At 35.9% G+C, this 17,132-nt stretch overlaps 1 long non-coding RNA gene across 1 annotated transcript in view; it reads left to right on the top strand.

The window, feature by feature from the left end:
• Nucleotides 1-1,142: 1,142 nt before the first annotated feature.
• LOC120178868 overlaps nt 1,143-17,132 on the top strand; it is a 29,160-nt gene continuing 13,170 nt past the window's right edge. Inside the window, exons 1-3 of the long non-coding RNA XR_005521559.1 lie at nt 1,143-1,163; nt 15,111-15,116; nt 16,004-16,010. This is a non-coding gene — a long non-coding RNA (uncharacterized LOC120178868). The remainder of the gene's footprint in view (nt 1,164-15,110; nt 15,117-16,003; nt 16,011-17,132) is intronic.

The raw sequence follows: 17,132 nt of genomic DNA, 5'->3' as shown, positions 1-17,132 counted from the left end.
TTAGCATCTTCGTATGCTAAATTATACAATTTCTAACATGAACATATAGTAGACACATGTAGTATAGTTTGGTTATTAGTATGTCACTGAGCTAGTGAGCTTAACGTTCAAAATTTGTTTTTGTGTTCATGTTATTAGGAGAAGCGTTCAAGTAGCTTATTGAACAGTCCAGAAAGACACAAGCTTTTGAGTCTTGAGTATTTTTTTAAGGGCTTGTATTGTATATAGATCTTTTTGTGTTTGAGTCATAATTGTATTTTGAAACATTGTTAAACTTAATTGGGATGTATTTTGGGGGCTCACAAATTTTGTAAATCAAATACTATTATTTTATTTTATTACTCCCTCTATCCCACTAAATATGTCCACTGTTGAATTTTTTTAGTTAAACTTGTTGAATTTTGACTCATTATTGTTTCAAATTATTATTGATAAAAAGATGAAAAATATATTTTAAAAACCTTAAGTCAAGTAGTTTTCAAATATATTTTATAAAATTTAATTATTTAAAATATTAAAAAAACCATGCTCAAAGTCTAAAATTTTTGACTTTTTAAAATTCAATAATGGACACATTTAATGGGATAGAGAGAGTATCATGGATGAATTTGATGGATATCTTATTTTTTTTAAAGAAATTTTTGGGTTAGCCATTTTGGTGGTCCCATGTGACATTTTGGTCCTTCGATCTTCGGTTCGAATTGGATTTGGACGTTACATTTAGTAGTATAAGAGCATTTGGTTCATTCGTTCCTAGGACCCACGAATTATAACTAGTAATGGGTCTATATGTGTAGATGCTCCTAGAGTATTGACATGTACTTTTGTGTGTGGAACATTGATAATGACTCATTTTTCCTTATTTATTTTAGCAAAAAAGGTTATGGAAGATAGCAACCCATAACCACGAGGGTAGAGAGGAGAGTTGCACCTCTTTAGCGGGTGACACCAATGATGAGTTTATCTCAAACTCCGAGTTTGAGTTTCCGGGGGACATTCGGGTCGACGAGGTAGTCTTTTTTAGGAATCTAACTGTGGTGAGGCATATAGAGAGGGTCATCCATAGGACTCCATATGTAGCACCTACCCCATCCACACTATTAGTTCCTTCATTCATAGCTCATTAGGAGTCTTCAGTCGAGAGACTTTGTCGATACAAGATGGTAGATCCTTTGGTTTTGGGGATGATGACCCTATCATTTTTTATCATTGACTTAGATAGACCCTCTGCATGCTCTAAGAGTTACACTTGACCCTTAAGGGTAATTTGGAGTGCATCATCGCCCAACTAAAGGGTGATGCCATAGACTAGTGAGAGACTATTGAGATGGCTATGAAGCTCAAAAAATCGATGTGTGAGCACTTCTTGTTAAAGTTTTGAAAGAAGTATATTGGAGAGGCTTACACCATGATTTAAGAGATAAGTTCCTTCATCTGACCCAGGGAGATCGATCGGTGTTCGAGTATGAGATGGAGTTTCTCTGACTGAGTCGGTACGTGTCAGAGTTTGTGTCATCTGAGTATCATCGTTGCAGGAGGTTCAGGGACGACCTTCATCTCGATATTCTCACCCACTTGACTGCAGACCCACCTGAATCTTCGTTGAGCTGGTTCGCTAGGCAAAGATGATTGAGGAGATTTTGGGGAAGAGGTCTAGAGTATCTATTATTATATCAGGACAGAGTTAGAGGATAACAAAGTCTTCGAGACCCACTCAAGGATCGTCTAAGATAACTAGAGATTCTTAAGGTTGTGGTGGACCCCAGTAGAATAATTCAAGAGATCAACCTAAAGTGTAGATCGAGGGGGTAGATCAGGGCCACATAGGATACCCTTAGCGATAGCGTCAGCGGTGAGTGCTAGCAGGTATATGAGAGAACCTTTTCCAACTTGTCTGACGTATGGACAGAGGCATCTTGGGGTGTTCTACTTAAAGACTGTATGATACTTTGGTTGTGGATCACTATACCATTTTATCTGGGATTGCCACGAGGCATAGAGTGAGACTCCATCACTGATCCATAAATCAACTCAAACAATCCAGAAGGTCTAAAGACCCTCGATAGATGGGAGTTCTATTTTTGGACAACACAATAGTGGCATTGCTAGATCTCTGGCCGGTGTAGAGCCTTGAGTAACCTCACGCCAATATATTGTTCGAGCTTAGGAAGAGTGTGACACAGTTAATGTGATCTCAAGTACTTTTATCGTGTTTTCCATTGAAGGTATGAGTCATGGTTTATAGCCTTTTAAGGTTAGATTTTATGGTCGACAAGGTTCACCACCGATGTCTAGTCAAAATCCAAGGTCAGGTTTTCCCAACTAACCTTAAGTGTTGCCATTTAGAGAGTTCGACATGATCTTGGCATGGATTGGCTTTCAAAGTACGATGTTAATTTGAGGTGTAAATCTATGCAACTCAAGCTTAGGAAGGATGATAGAACCAAAGTATCGATGGTTAGCGAGAAACTTGGGTGTTCAATGATTGTTTCAGAGGATGATCGATCGAGGTTGTGAAGCCTTTTTAGCTCATGTGATCGATGCCCAAATTTTTCTTCACATACTCAATGATATTTGAACCATTCAAGAATTCCATGACGTGTTTCCTAAGGAATTATCAGGTTTACCCCTAGGTCGGGAGTTAGAATTTAGCATTGAGGTATTACCGGGTTTCATTCTGGTGGCCATTACTCCCTATGTTATTGGAATCGACAGAGCTTAAAGAATTAAAAGTCCAACTCTAAAGTGTTTAGAGAAGGGTTTTATCTGACCAAGTATTTCTCCTTAGGGAGCACCAGTCCTTTTTATAAAGAAGAAGGATTGATCGATGAGGTTGTGTATCAACTATCGTCAGTTGAACAAATTAACCATCAAGAACCATTATCTTCTCCCTAGGATCAATGACCTCTTCAACCAACTTAAGGGAAATTGTATGTTCTCGAAGATAGGAGATATGGGTACTACCAGTTGAAGGTTAAGGATGCATACATAGAAAAGACAACGTTTAGGACAAGGTATGGTTACTACGATTTACTTGTGATGCCTTTTGGACTCACCAACACCCCAGCGATATTCATGGACTTAATGAATCGATTTTTCCACCCGCACTTAGATCAGTTTATGGTGGTGTTCATAGATGATATCCTAGTGCACTAGCAATAAAATTAGGAGCATGACTAAAGTCTCTGTCTGAGATATCATTTTTGGTCATGTCGTAATAGCGGATGGCATTCGGATTGACCCTTTGAAAATTCAAGAAGTGTTAAAGTGGGAACCACAAAAAAACATGTCAAAAGTGCGTAGCATTTTAGGTCTTTTCGGGTACTACTGTTGGTTTGTAAAGGATTTCTCAATGATAGTTACCCCAATGACTAAACTACTTCAGAAGGGAGTTTCTTTGGTGTGGGATGCGAAGCGATAGAAAAGCTTTGATCAATTGAAAACCATCTTAACTTAAGCCCCAGTGTTGACCCAACCAGAATCGGGCAAGGAATTCACAGTGTTTAACGATATCTCACTGAATGGCCTTGTGTGGGTTCTTATGAAAAAAGTGAAATTGGTAGCTTATGCATCCTGTCAACTCAAGATGCATGAGAATAATTACCCCATCCACAACTTAGATCTTGCCGGAGCAATTTTGCTCTAAGATCTGGAGACACTACTTGTTTGTGGAGAAGTGTCATATCTTCACCGATCATAAGAGTCTTAAGTACCCACTCACGCAAAAGTAGTTGTATCTGAGACAATGTGGATGGATTGAGCTGTTAAAGGATTACGACTGCGTAATTGACTACCACCTGGGAAGGAAAATGTGGTCGTAGATGCGTTGAGTATGAAGCCGATATATGAGTTGTGAGCTTTGTTTGTACGCTTGAATTTGTTTAGTGATGGCATGTTACTAGCCAAACTTCAAGTAGAACCTGAGTTAGTAAGTAAGGTTCAAAGACTGTAGAGTTTGAACAATCCCTTAAGGGCTCGTGTGGAGAAAGTCCACCGAGGTGAGGTCTTGGGTTCTGAATTACGCGAGGGAGGCGTACTCTACTTCAAGGGTCGTTTGTGCGTACCTACAGACAAACAATTGCGTAGCCAAATCCTCTATGAAATACATTGTTGCCCACTCTCAGTTCTTTCAGATAGTAACAAGATGTATCAAGAGCTCCGACCGTTATATTGGTGGTTGGGTATGAAAAAGAAAGTGTCCGAGTTCGTCGTTAAGTGCTTAGTATGCTAGCAAGTTAAGGTTGAACATCAGGTTCCTTTAGGGTTGCTCCAACCAATTCAGATACCACAGTGGAAGTAGAATAGGGTGACCATAGACTTTGTGACTGGGTTACCAATGACTAGACAAAGACACGAAACTATGTGAGTTATTGTGGATAGATTGACCAAATAAATCATCTTTGAGTCCATCTCCGATAGCTCCAAAGTTGATGACATTAAACATAATGCCACTATAACCATCGGTTTTCTTTTCATCTTCTCCAATGGACGAGAAGATTCAGTCAATGTGGTGCATTGAATCAAAAGTACAAAGAAGAAGATTTTCTTCAAAGTTGTCACAATGATGAACTTTTTTTCACGGGTATATGGAATACAAGGCACTTATACGTATAGGGTATACATATAATTTGTTTTTTAATCCAAGGATGAAAAGGAATTTATTTTTGTAAGACGAGTTAGGATATTTAATTTAACCCACATTCTTTATATTTGATAGAATCAGTCCTTGTCATACTACAACTATCTATATATAACAATATAAATATTTGTTTTTATTATTTTAGTAATTATAATCGAAATCAAATACTAAAAGAATGAAGTTCAGTAGAAGTAGGAATCAATGATCAAAGAAGTACCGATTCATTGCTAACAAGCAGAGCCAATGTTCCCAGTTGTTTTCCTTCTAGATATTTCAAAATGGGGTCGATTTCTATTGATGAAGTCACCTTCTTCCCAGAATTTCCCGCTCTGATCATTTTTCTTCTCTTCCTGATTTAATTCCCCCACAAAATTCTCTTTCCGTGATGAAGTCACTCGATTTCGTCGTCTGAAGTTGTCCCATCATCGATCTCCGTTTGGGTAAGGTGTGATTTGCTTTCCGATATATATTTTCCCCGTTTTTCTTGATTAATTTGGCTTAGTTGAGTTGGAAATGCTGCTAGGATGCTTCGAGAGTGAACGGCCGAGCGAAATGTCCCTTGTCGCTGTCTCACGCGCTTCCATACGCAGCCGTATGCGCATGGTGCTTGTTCTGGCCCTGGGGAAGATTCCAGAATCGGGTCGACCCGTCTGATCCGACCCGACCCGCTTACCCTTCCAGTCACTGAGTCAACTCCGTCTGAGTCAACTTGTTGACTTTGACCCATCGACTTTAACCAATTGTCTTTGACCGTTAACCGCAAACAAAAAAGTCAACTTTTTCGAAAGGGTCTCATTTTATGTTTTTTAACGTCCTGAGTCCGAATCCAAAGTCCGTTTTGCTAAATTCACACCCGGTAAGTTGTATTTCGATGTTTTACCTTCAGAATTCAATGTGGTTTCTCAATTGAGTTCAGTTTCTGACGTAAATTCGGTTGCTTTGTATTCGAAGAACTATTGGATATTGAATTCAAGTTCTAGGGCAATCGAATGGAGTTTAAATGGTCGATTGGTATGGAACGGAAATTGAGGTAATACTCTAGTACTTTTTGTATGCTTCTTGGACTCTTTGATGGATGTTAATTGCATGAATTGAACTGATTGATACATTAGATGTACTAAATTATCAGTGGACTCACACGTAAAATTGGAACAAGGAAAGAAAACGTTATAAGACACAGACGGCTCGATAAAGAGAAATTGGAAGACCAATCGAAATTAATTATAAGTTCAGTGATCCAATAATAAATGAAACGGTTTCAAGATACATGAAGTTTGATAAATTCTCTTAAAAGTTAAATATTAGGTTTAACTGGATATGAAATTACAGAAAAGAGCACTATGAGATAAAATTACAAAAATGCCTTTGTAATGGAAAAAGGACCAAGACTTCCCCAGATGGTGAAAGATAACTCTAAAATGACATATTTGATTAAATATCTCAGAAACTGCAAATGATTAAACTTAAAGGAATTACTGAAATACCCTCGAGCTTCGTAATAACTATAATAATAACCTTCATTGATCAAAGGATCAAAATACCTTGAACGCTAAGGAACTAGTTTGCATTCAAGCCTAATGTATCAAAAGTATGCCACTAACAGAATTAAGCGGAATTGTGATGATATGCTTAAAATGTAAAATGATCTAAAGTACATATAAGTAATGGAAAAACTAATACCCTTAACTCTGAAATAAACAAATCAACCTCGAATACCAAAATAACTTTATTATATGACCAAATTGAACTGAACGAAATTACAATATGTATCCGAAATTTAGAAACGTCTGAATTACTCTGGTAATCACTAAAGTGATCGGGATAGACTTGTTTACTAAATGATCTACGTAACCTCAATGACTGTGGATTAAGTGATTTGGGTAAGTCTGGATTATTGATGAACTTTTATGATGTATTGTCCCTATGGGTTATGAACCATGAATTAAAGTACGTTGACAATTCCTGATATTGTTACAATGTAAAAATGAAATAAAGATCATTGGAATATCTGTTTGTCCCTTTGAGATATATTCAGCGATGATTCTGAAGGTGATCTATGGACAAGAATTTTTGGTACTAAAGAGTGAATACCCTGAAAGGGCAACGCATGGACCAGTCGACATGCATCAGTTCTAGGAGTTGTTCAACTCGAGTTATTTCGATAATCCGATAAATCGAAACATATTGTAAATGTCCTGAACCTTCATTACTCCTTTATAAGCTCAAATCACTATGATCATATATGATCACACAAGTAACTCAGATGCAAAGGATCCTGACTACCCCAGTTGATTCAGTTGGACTTAAAATCCTGATAATTATATTCATAATCTTGAATAGTTCTGATTGTTGAGTAATTGAATCACTCATGTCATACTTGAAATATTAAGTACCTCTGATACAAGAAGATTATGAATATCTTTCTGATCTCCAAGTAGCTCTCAAGAATATCTGGATCCTCTAGTGTATTCCTTATGTGACATGTAAATGTTTTACTTGTTTTAAAATGTGATTTTTTGAAATCATTGATTTAATGATTTACTGGCTTATGAACTATGACTAGATGGTATATGTTCTCTGGTTACATGTTTTCATTGAAATATATGAATTGTTCCTAATTTATGGAATTATGGAATGTACTTGTTTATGAACTATAGTTTTTATTTTTACGGGTTATACTCGAAATGTTTTATTGGGATATTATTTGGGTAGACTGGAGTATGGAGGTATATCTCTGATCAAGCTGGTAAATCTTTACGGACCCGAGGTGATCCTTGGGTAGGCTCTCAGGCCTCAAGGCACTCCCTTGGGTTAATCATATAACTACTTATGGTGTACATATGGAGATCAATTATACTGTTTATTTCAGTATCACAGTTATAATATATGACTGGATTACGATCCAAATATTACAATTTACGGTTAAAATGGATTTCTATTGGATTTTTATATATGTAGGATTCTGGAGTATGGAGGTATATCCCTGATCCAGCTGGTAAAACTTATAGACCTAAGGTGAACCTTCGGTAGGTTCACAGGCCCTAAGGCATTCTCTTAGGTTGGCTCCCTTTGTTGTGTGCTTAGGGTAAGCCTTTATAGATGCAGTTCTGGAGAACTACATATCGGTGTTCGGTTGGAGGGTTCTACTATTGTTTTGAAAATACGTTATAAATAATTCATGTTTTAAAAAGATTTATATCTTTTAACTAGTTTTGGTTGGAACACACTAGACATCCTATTCGATTTCCTGAAAACTTGATACTAAGAATGTTTCCTATGAACTGAGATCTCCATGGCTTCTACTCGATAAACAACCAGTGGAATATATTTTATTCCAAAAACCTGTATACGTTTGATTCAATAAGGAAATTTTTATTTTAATTTTATATGCATGTCCTGTAGCATCAACTAGTAGTATTATATTACTAAGCTTTCCAAAGCTCACTCTGTTACTCACCATTTCAGGTTAAAAGAATTGTATCAGTGCAGCTATCAACTTCAGTAAGGAAGTTCCACCGGCGTTGCCTGTGGAGTACGGTGCATGTGATTAGGGGGCATGTAGGTTGTAATTTGTTTTACATATGAGTCTGAAATTTGTTTTAATTTTGAATACTATAAAATTTTACTTTTGTATTTATAAAAGATTTTACGATTTTACATGTTTTAATCAAAATTTTAATTTTTTGATATTTTCTTTGGTATGTCACTCCAGTGGTCCTAATGTGACACCCCATATCAAATCGGACCACCCACACCGTCTGAGGGGGTTACATTTAGTGGTATCAAAGCCTAGGTTGAGTCAAATATTTCTAGATAGATATGTCAGTTGAATGTTAAAAGATGTCTGGTTAGTACATGCCCCTAGACTGCAACCGTACTTGTCTAAGCCACAACTCCGAGGTCGAGTCCCTCTCTGTAACAAGCTAACCTAAGTTTTCTATTCGTTATGGCTTGACCTATGCATAAAGGAATATCAATATTGTTTTTCTAAATTCTGTAAAGTACATCTCGAGTTATGTGGGAATTAATCATCCGAGAAATTCTAACTCGACTTCATAAATGAATAGGGATATGTTACCACTCTATGAACCTAACCCCATAACTAAGGTCCAATTGATTCCACAAGGATAATTTCGTCTGATTCTTTTAATAGAGTGGGGGAGAGTCTTGACGAGAATGTATACTCAGCTGGTTAAGGATTAGTAGAGGATCTGTACTTATGTAAAAACTATTGGAAGATATGGAAGAACTGATGGAAGTTTTATTTCTGCAATTCTGTGACATAAATGAATTTTTAGGACGAAATTCTTTTAAGGATGGGAGAATTGTAACACCCCAAATTAGGGGTCAAATTTTAAATTTATGGAACTATTGGACAGTTTTAGGAAGTGTATAAAATTCAGGGACTTGAACATGAATTTGCCCATTTTTAATACCCAATTAAAATTTTTTCCTCTAATTGGTAAGAACCAAAATTCCCAAATTTGTCAAAATCCCTAAAATATTTTTCCCCACCCGATCGAAGCTTTGCCAACCCCAAGCCTTCGCCGTCCGACCATCATTCGGTCTTCTCTATACCCCGTTCGAACCTTCGATGACTGGTGATTTTAGTCCAAGCACCCCCGCAATGTAAAATGGCGTCAATCGACGCCAATCAAGGCTGTAAAGCTCGTCGAACATCCCCGACACCGTCGCTCCTTATCCTGATTTCGGCCAATCTGGCCATCAACTCACCTCATCGCCTGCACAATCAGACTCAGAACCTTTGCGCGCTCTAAACCCGGCCAATTTCATCGTCTGAAGCTCTCTCGTCATCGATCGTCGTTAGTGTAAGGTGTGATTTGCTTTCTGATATATATTTTCCCCGTTTTGCTTGATTAATTTTGCTTGGTTGAGTTAGAAATGCTGCTAGGATGCTTTAGAAGTGAAAGACTGGTCGAAATGTCCCTTGACGTCGTTGTACATGCCTCCATATGTCACCGTATGCGCGTGGGGATTGTTATGGCCTTGGGGAAGATTCTAGAATCAGGTCGACCCGCCTGCCCGACCCATCTAATCCGACCCGTCTGCACTTCCAGTCACTGAGTCAACCAGTTTGATTCAACTCGGTCTGAGTCAACCCATTGACTTTGATCCGTCGACTTTGACCAGTTGACTTTGACCGTTGACCAAAAAGTTAACTTTTTGGAAAGGGTCACATTTTATGTTTTTCGACTTCCTGAGTCTGAATATGAAGTTCGTTATGCCAAAATTCACACCTGGTAAGCTATTTTTCGATCTTTTACCTTCAGAAGTCAATGTTGTTTCTCAATTGAGTTCAGTTTCTGATGTAAATTCGGTTGCTTTGTATCTGAGGAATTATTGGACGTTGAATTCAAGTTCGATGGCAATCGAATGGAGTTTAAATGGGCGATCGATATGAAACGGAAACCGAGGTAATACTCTACTACATTTTCTATGCTTCTTGGACTCTTTGATGAATGTTAGTTGTATGAATTGAACTGATTGATACATTAGATGTATTAAATTATCAGTAAACTCAGACGTAAAATTGGAATAAGGACATAAAACGTTATAAGACTTAGACGGCTCGATAAAGAGAAATTGAAAGACCAATCGAAAATAATTATAAGTTCAATGATCCAATAATAAATAAATCAATTTCAAGATACATGAAGTTTGATAAATTCTCTTAAAAAGTTAAATATTAGGTTTAACTAGATATGAAATTATCGAAAAGAGAACCATGAGATAAAATTACAAAAATGCCCTTGTAATGGAAAAAGGACCAAGACTTCCCCAGATGGTGGAAGATAACTCTAACATGACATATTTGACTAATTATCTGAGAAACTGCAAATGATTGAATTTAAAGGAATTATTGAAATGTCCTCGAGCTTCGTAATAACTGTAATAATAACCTTCATCAATCAAATGATTAAAACACCTTGAACGCTAAGGAACTAGATTGCATTCAAGTCTAATGTATCGAAAGTATACCACTAACAGAATTAAGCGGAATTATGATGATATGCTTAAAATGCAAAATGATCTAAAGTACATCTAAGTCCTAGAATAACTAATACCCTTAACTCTAAAATGAATAAATCAACCTCGAATACCAAAATAACTTTATTATTTGACCAAATTGAACTGAACGGAAATACAATATGTATCCGAAATTCAGAAACGTTCGAATTACTCTGGAAAACACTAAAGTGACCGGGATAGACTTGTTTACTAAATGATTTATGTAACCTCAATGACTTTGGATTAAGTAAGTGATTTGGATAAGTCTGGGATTGTTGATGAACTTTTATAATGTATTGTCCCTATGGGTTATGAACCACGAATTAAAGTACGTTAACAATTCCTGATATTGTTATAATGTGAAAATGAAATAAAAACCATTGGAATGTTTGTTTGTCTCTTTGAGATATATTCAACGATGATTCTGAAGATGATCTATGGACAAGAATTTTTATACTAAAGATTGAATACCCTGGAATGGTAATGAATGGACCGGTCGACATGCATCAGTCCTAGAAGTTGTTCAACTTGAGTTATTTCGATAATCCGATAGATCGACACATATTGTAAATGTCTTAAACCTTCATTACTCCCTTATAAACTCAAATCACTCCGATCATATCTGATCACACAAGTAACTCAGATGCAATGGATCTTGACTACCCCAGTTAATTCAATTGGACATAAAATTCTGAAAATTCTATTCATAATCCTGAATACCTCTGATTGTTGAGTAATTGAATCACTCATGTCATACTTGAAATATTAAGTACCTCTGATACAAGAAGATTATGAATACCTTTCTGATCTCCAAGTAGCTCTCAAGAATATATGGATCCTCTAGTGTGTTCCTTATGTGACATGTAAATGTTTTACTTGTTTTAAAACGTGATTTTCTGAAATCATTGATTTAATGATTTACTGGCTTATGAACTATGTCTACATGGTATATGTTCTCTGGTTACATGTTTTCATTGAAAGATATGAATTGTTCCTAATTTATGGAATCATGGAATTTACTGGTTTATGAACTATGGTTTCCTGTTTTTACGGGTTATACTCGAACTGTTTTATTGAGATATTATATGGGTAAACTGGAGTATGGAGGTATAACTCTGATCAATCTGGTAAATCCTTACGGACCTAAGGTAATCCTTGGGTAGGCTCTCAGGCCCCAAGACACTCCCTTAGGTTAATCATGGAACTACTTACGTTATACAGGTGGAGATCAGTTATATTGTTTATTTTATTATCATGGTTTTGACATATGACTGGATCACGATCCATATATTACAGTCTACGACTAAAACTGATTTCTACTGGATTTTTATATGGGTAGGATTCTAGAGTAAAGAGGTACAACCCTGATCCAGCTGGTAAAATCTTACGGACTTAAGGTGAACCTTGGGTAGGCTCACGGGCCCCAAGGCATTCCTTTAGGTTGGCTCCCTTTGTTGTGTGCCTAGGGTAAGCCCTTATGGATGTAGTTTTGGGGAATTGTATATCGGTGTTCGGTTGGAGGGTTCTACTATGGTTTTGAAAATATATTATAAACAATTCTTGTTTCAAAAATATTTATATCTTTTAACTAGTTTTGGTTGGAACACGTTAGACATCCTATTCGATTTCCTGAAAACTTGATACTAAGAATGTTTCCTATGAACTGAGATCTTCATGGCTTCTACTCGATGAACTACCATTGTAATCCATTTTATTTCGAAAACCTGTATACGTTTGATTCAATAAGGAAATTTTTTGTTCTACTTTTATCTGCCTGTCCTGTAGCATCAACTGGTAGTATTGTATTACTGAGCTTTCCAAAGCTCACTCTATTACTCATCATTTCAGGTTAAAAGAATTGTACCAGTGTAGCTATTGACTTCAGTAAAGGAGTTCCACCGGTGTTACTTGCGGAGTACGGTGCATGTGATTAGGGGACATGTAGGTTGTAATTTGTTTTACATATGAGTCTGAAATTTGTTTTACTTTTGAATACTGTAAAATTTTACTTTTGTATTTATAAATGATTTTATGATTTTACACGTTTTAATAAAAAATGTAATTTTTTGATATTTCCTTCAGTGGGTCGCTCTGGTGGCCCTAATATGACACCACGGATCAGATCAGACCACCTGCATCAGTCTGAGGGGGTTACATAAACTTCAGTGCCATTTCCAACCATCTCAAAAAATTTAGAATGTTAAGTTGAAATAATTTGAGAAATTAAAATTTTAGAATATTGGAGTGAAATAATTTGAGAATTATGAATAAACAGTCTAATATAGAATAAAATAAAAAAAATATATGAGAAATTGAGTATCGGGTTGACAAGTACCTGATTAAGCATTATTTTATTACTTCGTCCCGCCAAAAATAATGGGTTGGGTACCCGACCCAAAAATTCTAGTATTCACTATAAATATATGATAATTTTAGCCAGAGTCAACGGATCAATGGGTCGGTCTTCTGGGTCACCTCTACCTTATACAACACCTCAAAAATTGATCTAAATTTTTTTTATGATTATTTTAATATTTTTGGATTTTTAAAATAGAATTAATTTCATTGTATAAATAAAATTAAAATATAATTTGTTTTGACCAATGTTATTAAAACCGGACCAGACCGACCAGTTCGATCGGTTGAACCGTGAACCGGTGGCCTGTCCGGTCCGGTTAACTCCTAAAACCGGATTAGCACAGAACCGGTAAAGAACCGGAAGAACCGGCTGAAAATCGAGAAAACCGGGGTGAACCGGCTGAAAACCGACAAAACCGGTTTGAACCGCCGGTTCACTTTTTTTCTTTAAAAAAAATTAAACCAAACAACGTCGTTTGTTCAACGAGCCGAGTCAAATTCGAGTATTGCTGAGCTCGACTCGAACTCGAAAACTTTAAAAGTAAGCTCAACTCGACTCAAAAACTCACGAGCTAAAAATTATCAACTCGAAATATAATATTAAAACTTGAAATCGAAAAGGCTCGAACTCAAAAAAAATTTAGAAGTTCGATTGAAGCCTAAAATTTGAGCTCAATTGAAGCCTAAAATTTGAGCTCAATTGAAGCGAAAGAATAGTTCGCTTTGTGCTCACCAAAAGGCTCCATGATTTTGAATGTCAAATTACCTCTATTATTTATAGAAGTAAGTTGGGATGCTCTTCTATGTTTCTTAGCCATGTGGGATTGTTTTGTTCTCATATTTTTACTCTTTAAACTTTTGAGATACTCTTCTATGTTTCTTAGCCATGTGGGATTGTTTTTTTTAAAACAATTAAACCAAATGACATCATTTGTTATGATTTTTTTAAACCCCAATTTTATTTTTTTGATTATAGTTATATAATTATATTTATTATTTAATATGTTTTACCTTAAATATTATGTTGTAGTTGATTTGAATCATTTTGTTTCACTTGATTTTATGGTTTTTCATTTATACATGTTATGACTTATGATATTTTTATACATTTTAATATTATAAACTTAAAAAGTGTTACATATATATTAATATTGCTTTGAATATTATGTAAAATTAAAAAAATATATTATTTTATATAAATTCCGGTTCAACCGCGATTGAACCCGATTGAACCAGTGAACCAGTACCTTCACCGGTTCACTGTCCGGTCCGGTTTTGAAAACATTGGTTTTGAAAATGATTTAAGGATTGATATTTCAGTGAAAATTGAAAACCTAGATGCTCAACTAATATAATAAAAAAATAAATGGCTAATGGTTAATTAACCCATGCAATTATTGGTTGAAAATGGTGGGGGGGGAATGAAGAATAGGTCCATGGTTTCACATTTTTTATGACGAAATTATTATAATTTAGTTATTTTCCATATTTGTTTAATTTTACTTAAAAATTAAACAAACACTTTTAGGTGAGTTTCCTCCATTGGCCATGGGGATTAATAGGTAAAGTAGTAAGTCACCATTGAAACCTTAAAATATTTGAAACCCTAAACTTTTATTTTAGGGATCAAGCCCTTCTACTAATCTAAACTTCAAATTGATTACATATTTGATAATATCTCATTCAAACTTCTTTTTAGGTGAGTATAATCACTTGAGTATATAATTGTTTTATTTGTGTTGATCATTGATACGTAGGCATATTATATACATTGTTATTGGTTCAATTAGAGCAAATAGATGACAAATCATTGTTAAAGAGGCTTAGGTAAAATTTTATGATTTCTTCTTTGTATGTTTTGTGAGCATTGTGGTTGCATTGAAACCATTAATATATATTATTCTCCAATATGTATTCTGACTGTATAGAGCCTACGTTGTTGCATGATCAACACTGGATCAAGAGATCAAACATTGTACATTGGTAAGTAATGAAATGTCACAAGAGTTAGCAACATAGTAAGTGAATAGGGATGGGTAAAATATCCAAATTCGACGGGTTCCAATCCGACCCGACCTTATAGGGTGGGGTTTTTTTTTTTAAATTTTGGGATTCGGTGCGGACTAGGGAAGATTATATATTATATAGGTTCGGGGCAGGCGGGGCTGGGTTTAAGGTGAAAAATAATTGATTCGACCCGACACGATTATATATATATTTAAGATTTTTATTTTTATAATATTACAATATATTATTTAATTATCAAAATTATAATAAATTATTGTAAAATATATTATTTTAATTATTTTAAAATATTGATATATTCGGGTCGGGTCAAGTTGGGTCGGGATTGAGATTTTAGTCTAAAAATCATACGGATTCGAAACGGTAGTAAAACTAAAAATTATCGGGACGGGTTGGAGCCAAATATAAAAAAATATATTTTTGGGTCAGGTCGAGGCGGCCAAAAAATCGGCCCACCCCATCCTATGCCCATGACTACACCCATAAGCTCGAGGTACACCCTTTTAAGAGGAGTCTGTAGACACCCATTTTTGTCTGAGTCTAAAAATATTATTATTATTATTATTATTTACATTTTACATTTTACATCATTTTTGCAGGCCCAACAGACCCAACAAAACCCGACCCATATGCAAGCCAACCCAAGACCCAGATACAAGCCAACCCGAGCCTAATTAGTAAACCCAAGCAAGATGATCTAGAAGTTGACCTGACTGCGTCAAACCCGGCCCGAGATCCGACCCGGTCCAGACCCGTTGGTGAGCCCAAGACCTGGGTAGATTTCTTCACTCGGTTGACCACACCAACTCCTACCAGTCACCATACTCTGTGTCCATGCCTTGCCATCAACTGATGCCACTCCATCCCATGCCCATATACCTCTACACCAGCAGCAAGGCTGACCTCTCCTCCAGAGCATGGCACCACCAAACACATCAAAGAGGAAATCAGCAGAAAAGTTTTTGCATATAATTTTTAATGGGTATATAACCCAACCGAAAAAAACAATGTAAACAACAATTTTATCAGCAATAAAAACAAACAAAAAACCAGTTTAGAAAATTTTTCCCTTTTCTTTCTTACGAAACAAAGCGCAACCAAATCGAAAGTAAAACAAATGAAAAAGAGAGAGAAATGGATTCTTACCCATTCGGTCGGCAACTCCCACGGCATTGGAGAGCTCTATTCGTGAATTCAGACAGTGAGAAGGGATAGTGCACCACCATGAACAATATATCTCAGAATAGGGACGATCCAACGGCGAACAACGATGGATCATGAGAGAAAAACTGAACAGTTTCAGCTAGATTCGTAGAGCTTGGGGTCGATTCTCGCGAAACCGACCCCAGATCGGAGACGGGGAGGCCAAGATAGACTTCCCGGTGTAATTTAGTGGTCATCGGCTACCGGAGACGGCGGCGGACAGCACGACAGTCGGCGAAGGTAACCCACTGGTGACTCCTCGGTTTTCTAGAGAAAGACCCTCTCTCTCTAAAAATAATTTAAACAAAAAAAAGAAAAAAATTTGATATTTATAGAAAACTTTAGGGGGAAATTGCACTTAGGCCTCCCTATGTTTGGCGTGTTTTTGTAGAATGATCACTTGAAGAGACTGTTTTTGTAATTTACCCATTTCTTATGCATATTATATATTCTTGGTTTATTTTTTGTTTGGTCCCTTTACTTTTAGGCGTATTTTGCATTTTGTCATGTGTGGTGATTGTTTAATTTTTTTAATACTTAGGGATTGATTTAGTGATTTTCCTTTTTTTTACTTCTCAACACTAACTTTTTGATTTATTTTCTTCCAGGTCCCTATACTTCATGCCGCATTTTACATTTTAGTCCCTGAATCCCTATGTTTTATTTATTCTATTTTTAGCACTTTAATTTATTACTTTCAATTTAGTCACTAACATGTTATATTCCATGTTTTATTTATTTTAATTTTGGCATTTTACTTTTTGTTTCTTTTGTTTTAGTCATTAACTTTGACTTGGAGATAACTTTGATTTTATTCCCAGTTTAATCCTCTATGTTTTAACTATATTAAGTTTTAGTCATGTAATTATTACATAAT

Source organism: Hibiscus syriacus, unplaced genomic scaffold, assembly GCF_006381635.1.
Source record: "Hibiscus syriacus cultivar Baekdansim isolate YM2019G1 unplaced genomic scaffold, ASM638163v2 tig00003507_pilon, whole genome shotgun sequence".
NCBI lineage: Eukaryota > Viridiplantae > Streptophyta > Magnoliopsida > Malvales > Malvaceae > Hibiscus > Hibiscus syriacus.
Note: the sequence above shows the minus strand (reverse complement) of the source record. Positions and strands in the feature narration are given on the sequence as shown.